This window comes from Podarcis pityusensis, assembly GCF_964106645.2.
Source record: "Podarcis pityusensis genome assembly, chromosome: 5".
Classification (NCBI taxonomy): Eukaryota; Metazoa; Chordata; class Lepidosauria; order Squamata; family Lacertidae; genus Podarcis; species Podarcis pityusensis.
The window spans coordinates 47,621,624-47,628,038 of NC_138032.1; positions in this window are offsets into that span (position 1 = coordinate 47,621,624).

The window sequence follows — 6,415 nt, forward strand, 5'->3', positions numbered from 1 at the left end:
AGATATCCAGTGCAACAGTTGCGCCATCTCACCTGCAACAAAGCTACCAGCAACCTGCTTGTGCATTATCTGGCTCAACAACATTCTTCTGGCGTAAAAAAAAAATGGCAGCAGAATAAGTATACATACTGCTAAGTGACTTCAACTTAGTGCTACATTGGATACACTGTTTTCCTTGCATCTCAGCAGATACCAGTTTTCAGTTTCAGTCCTCTCCTCCCATCCAAATCCATATAGCCTCAAAATGACAGGCGTAATTACTGCAAAATCTGATATATTTTCCCTGATTGTTCCCTCAAGTATAACAGCTTGCCAGTTTATTTAGCCTCGAGCACATTTTCACAGGTGGCTTTTTGCTTAGCCCCCTTTAAAAAAGGGAGTTTGTTACAGATGACCACTGCTATAGGATTGCAAAGGGAACTGCTATGACTGAAGGTAAAAGGATTTGTGGTGCAGGATTTTTTTGATAATTGCTTCCAGGTTAGAGCGTGTTTGCTGCAGTCTGGGGTTACCCACAGGACTTGCAGCATGGCTTGTAGAGTAATATAATCATGTGGCTTGCAGCAGCCCCCAGTTTATAACTGCCAAGGGAAGGCACAGCAGATCATCTGCTTGGTTTTATTGCTAACAGGCTAAATCTGGGAGGAATTTCCCTTCATCCATCAAGTGAGCAGCAAGTGCAAGAGAATTTTATGGTACTATGATTGTAAAGTTTGATCTATTGATGCCTAGGGGGTGGTTCATTTGGTTTTTGTGTTTTTGTTTTAAAAATTGACTTAACCTGAAGTCACAGCTAAATATTATTAATGAAGTTACATACATTTATGAACTGTGCTTTTCACAAATACTGTGACAGAATTGCATGGGACTGCAAAATATGAGAATATTTGTTACCTTATTAGTTATTAACAATTTCATTGTTAATAATTTCAGTGGATTTGATGGATAGTGTTAATATTGGAGCTGCTTAACAAAGGTTAAAGACAGGGGCTCAGTTTCCAGAAAATGCATCACCACAAGACCAGGACATAATTGCCAAAATATATACAGTATATATATATATATATATATATATATATATATATATAATTATTATTATTTATTTTTATACCCCACCCATCTGGCTGAGTTTCCCCAGCCACTTTGGGCGGCTTCCAGTCGAGTGTTATATGCAGTTTTGTATAAAGTTGCTTATTCTACTTTGTATGTATATATGCAAATATGGAAATAATTACTGTAATTTAAATGGAAATGCAATTCATCTCAACACAGTGAGGCAGGTGATCTGTGTACCTGTTCAACCTGCTCTTCAGATGCTAGCTGTTGATGGGCAACTTCAAAGCCCCTGATCTTTTGTAGTTCTTTATTGGGCTTGGACCAGACAGCCCTTCAAGTAGAAAACACCTTCAAAGAGAGAATATTCCTTTCTAAGGTAGAACATGTGGCCACCCCAGAAATCAGACATCCCTGCCCCTCTTCTCTGGACTGCTAAATCTAGTCCAGTCAGGAAACAGGACATAGTGAAGTCAAAATGGACCCAGTAAGTCTAAAATGAATAACCAGATTTTGGTCCTCTACAGGCAGAGTTGGAAAGAAAAGACAAACCAGCACACTGCATGATAGTGTCAGGACATCATGCTTTCTGATCACTCAAACTCCCAGGCAAGAAGAAGGTAAAACTTCACTACCCTTAAGCAACAACAGGAAGTAAGTAATGCTTGCTCACAAATAGTTGGGAGTGAGGAATATGATCCCCGTTGCATGAGCATTGCTTATGAAACACCAGATCTGGAAACTGTGGTAGTTCCACAGTAAGGAAGAAATCCCAAATCCAGTTTAAGGGCTCTTCCAAATAACCTGTTTACTGACCATTCATCCTGACTTGTTTACCCAAAACATATGCAGAGGTTAGATTATCTCCAGCCTTATTTGAGCATTCATTCTGGTTTGTTTGAAAGGTGATTATACAACATTGACCCTGAGTTGCTTATACATCTTCATGTTGCTCATTCATTTGCCCCACAGTTTTCAGTGCATTTCCTCATCAATTTCCTAACTGCAATGAGTTGGATGTTTTGTTTCATTGCCTTAAAAAATTGTGGATTAAAGTATTATTTTGCCCTGGTACAACTAATCCACTTTAAGGGCACAAACCTAAATTTCCCCTACATGCTTGAATACTTCCTGCAAAATAGTGACAGCCTAGAAACACCCGGAGACATGCAGAATTTTTATCTAGTGGAAACAAATGAAATCATCTTAAATTACATAGTTTGTGGGAGTCATAAAGCCACGGTAAAGGCTTGTAATATTGCAGGGTGCCCCCTGACCTCGGCTGACCAGCACTCTGAGCTTTACAATGTATTGGAATGTATTGGAGCTGTGTTTCCTCTGGGCAGTGATTGACCCTATAAGGTGTTGGGGGCAATAAAAGCCTTAACCGGATGAGGTAACGTGAGACACTGGCAAACAGCCATGCGGCTGGAGAGAGACAAAGGTATAATAAAGGTTTTGCAGGAGGAGAGGGGAGTTCGAAGGGAGCTGCTCCTACCATCATGAAAATATTACTGGCTCTCTGTGTCATAATTTTATGCTAAACTTCGCCACTTTGTCACGGCTGGCCCCGACAAGTGGTGCCCCGTGTGAGGCTGAATAAAAGAATACGTCTGAGGACTAAGAGGATTTTAAAAGAAAACCGTGTGAGGCAACTTAAAGAAAACAGTCTGAGGCAGACTGAGGCTTTTAAAAGGAAACCGTGTGAGGTTTATCGATCCTAGCAAAGGATATCATCGGCTCACTACGCCCGGAAAGGGCTTCAAGCGCTATTCATCTTAAAAAGATCCCGGTGAGTTCCGATCCCTTATTTATATTGATTTTAGAAAAATGGGCAGCTCTTTGTCTGCTCCCCAACAGAAATTTTTAAAAGACTTAAAATTTCTCCTCTCCTCCAACAAATTGGAAGTTCCGGATGGTGATTTAATACAGCTCATTCTGGCTATCGAAGAGCATTCCCCCTGTTTCCTGCAGATGGGACTTGGGAATTAAAACTTTGGGACAAGATTGGGGAACATTTTCATGGGCACCCCAGCATAAGTGTTCGGATTCTAAATGCATGGTGCAAGGTTCGTTACGCCATGGACTCTTTATCACCAAAAAATATCTCCATGGCTGCACTGCCAACACAACCTTCAGCTTCTTTAATTCAGCCTGCTGTGTTAGAGACTGTTCCAATATTTGCTTTGCCAGTAGCTCCAGACCCCAAACCTCCAGACTACAGTTCCTCACCAGAGGACCCAATCCTGCAAAAATACCGTGGTCTGGCTGGCAATGATCCTGCTCTTTCAGCGGCAGAACCAGAACCAGAACCTTTTCAACGTGCAGTCCTTGGCTGTTCCTTAATTCAGGATACTATGGCATTCCCTGTTATTGTGCCCCCTGCTGGTGCCCCAGCAGGCACCCAAGCCCAACACCAACCTTTTGACTTTAAGATTCTGAGAGAGCTGCAACAGTCAGTAAAGGCCAATGGACTCCAAGCCCCATATACGCAGGCGCCTTTAGAAGCCACATTAGCCCGGCTCTTGGTTCCAGAGGCCCATACAGTGTTGCCCCCGTCAGCTGGTGTTTTGTTTGCCCACGAATGGGAAACTGCCTGCCGTGCTTATGCTCCAGCCTTGTTACAACAAGTCAGAGGAAATAATCCAAATGTTACCCTCGCAGACGTCTTAGATGCCATGTTGGGGCGTGGTCCCTTCGCTCAAGCTTCAGTGCAAGCCACACTGCTGCAAATCTTATTGAGGGACACTGCTCTTGCTGCTAAACAAGCAATGAGAAAAATCCCAGAACCCAGTATTCAATCAAGGTGGGGTTCAATCAGGCAAGAGGCAAGAGAATCATATTCTTCCTTTATGGACAGGCTGCTTACAGCAATGAGTCGCCAAATTGAAAATCCTGAAGCCAAACAAATAATTATCAAACAATTGGCCTTTGAAAATGCCAATGAGGATTGTAAACTTGCATTGCGACCGATAATACACAATCCTGCCACAGACACAGCAGCCATGCTTCGCATTTGTCAGTCTGTAGTTACAGCCACCCACAAGGCTCATCTGCTGGCAACAGCGCTAAATGAAAACCAGCCTGTAGCCACCGATACAACTTATTTCCAGGGTGGCAAACCAGGATCACCGATACCCCAGTGGGGGTAGAACAGTGGCCTCTACCAAAAGAAAAATCCGCAGCAGCGGCACCAGCTATCTCTGAACAGCTTATTTCTGAACAATTGACTTTTGGCCACATTGAACCATCTTCATCCTACTGGCTCCAGCAGACAGGGAACAGTTTGCTTTTACATTGCCAGTATATAACAATTCGCAGCCCACCCAGCGATATCAGTGGGTTGTCCTGCCTCAAGGCATGCGGAACTCCCCTACACTTTGTCAACATTTTGTGGGTGAAGCATTGAAACCTTTCCGCATGCGCCACCTAGAGGTGCTGCACACGAGCTGCATCTGGCAGTGTTTGCCTTCCTAACCATTTGCCTTGCCATCCTTTGCTGCACCGTTATACAAGGAAGAGAAGCCGACGACCCAGTCCAGTTGAAACCACCATATTTCACCTCATCGGCTGGCAAGCAGCTGTCACCAGAATCCTACTCTGGCTGGCAGTATCCACGGCTCAGCCACTTTCGAACTAGAAGAACAGCGTTGTTGAATAAGACTTTTAGGGGAGAAAATTATCCTAAGATATGGAGGGATGATATTTTGTACAAGATATGATTATGTTTGCCAGTTTATTGCATGCTTCTAAATGTTGGGTGTGTATGCCAGTCATTCAGGCATAATGCTTCATGGTGTGCCTGTCAATGGATCTTTTCAATTTAGCCTCCAGTATAATTGACCCTCCATGAGCCTTCCCCCATTTATTTTCAAATTAAGGAGGGGAAAGAATCATGGGGCATATATCCAAACTGCAAATATACATTGAATTTCGCTTTTAATAGTTCTTGTTCTCTTACAGGAAGCCTACCATGCAGCTTGGAATCAGAATTCTTATATTCTTGGCTTCCGGATTTTAGTGATCATTATAGTAGTTATTGATTTTAGTGATCATTATAGTAGTTATTTGTGTTATTTTGTGTTGCTGTATCCAATGTATTCCTTCTTTAATTTCTATATGTACTGCATGGTTCTCCAGTCCGCGGCCCGCTTCCGGTGTCAAAGAGTTGCTTATCGCGCTCAATATAACCGTATTGGTACTGATTAATAAAGTAAAGAAAGAGGGCATGTGGGAGTCATAAAGCCACGGTAAAGGCTTGTAATATTGCAGGGTGCCCCCTGACCTCGGCTGACCAGCACTCTGAGCTTTACAATGTATTGGAATGTATTGGAGCTGTGTTTCCTCTGGGCAGTGATTGACCCTATAAGGTGTTGGGGGCAATAAAAGCCTTGACCGGATGAGGTAACGTGAGACACTGGCAAACAGCCATGCGGCTGGAGAGAGACAAAGGTATAATAAAGGTTTTGCAGGAGGAGAGGGGAGTTCGAAGGGAGCTGCTCCTACCATCATGAAAATATTGCTGGCTCTCTGTGTCATAATTTTATGCTAAACTTCGCCACTTTGTCACGGCTGGCCCCGACAATAGTTAAAATGCACAAAACCACAAGAAACAACTGAGGAAGGAGTCTTACTGAAAACATTAGATTAGTACTTCTTACACTTTGTTGTAATCAACCAACATTTACTCAGAGATGATCCATTTAAATCAATAAATCAAAGTGAGCCAAAGCCATTAATTTCAATGGGTGTACTCTGAGTCAGAGTTGGCAACAACCTTGCATTCTTAACTTTGGTCTTGGCACTACTTCTCATCCAGTCTCTAGATGCAGGATGGGGAGCCTGTGGTCCTCTAGTCACCATTGGACTATAACTCCCATAATTCCTGACCATTGGCTAGATTGGGGCTGATGGGAGCTGGTGTCCCAACACCAACCATCCCTGTTCTACAACTTTGTTTAACAGAATTCACAATAAAAATGAAGTGAAATAGATATGGATACAAAAGGCTACTTACAACGTCTGTAAGCAGCTTTCAGCGTGATTCATTTTCTCAATGTACAGCACTTTTGTGCAGCAAATAACAATACTATGCAAGCCCATTTCCTTGGAACAGCCAGTGAACCATGTTATGAGTTCATGTTCTCCAGACGGGGGGCAGGGAACCCAAACAAATATGGAAATATCTTATACATTTCTATAAATAATGCAGACCGCAATGTATCTAATGGTCTCACGGACATCTCAAACATTTGGATTCCGAAATCTAACTGCTCATCTAAACAGAAATGCTATTTACGCAAGTCTACAGTTACACTCGGAAGGTCACAAGCTGGGTTTGCACAAGTGGGAGCTGTGGGTC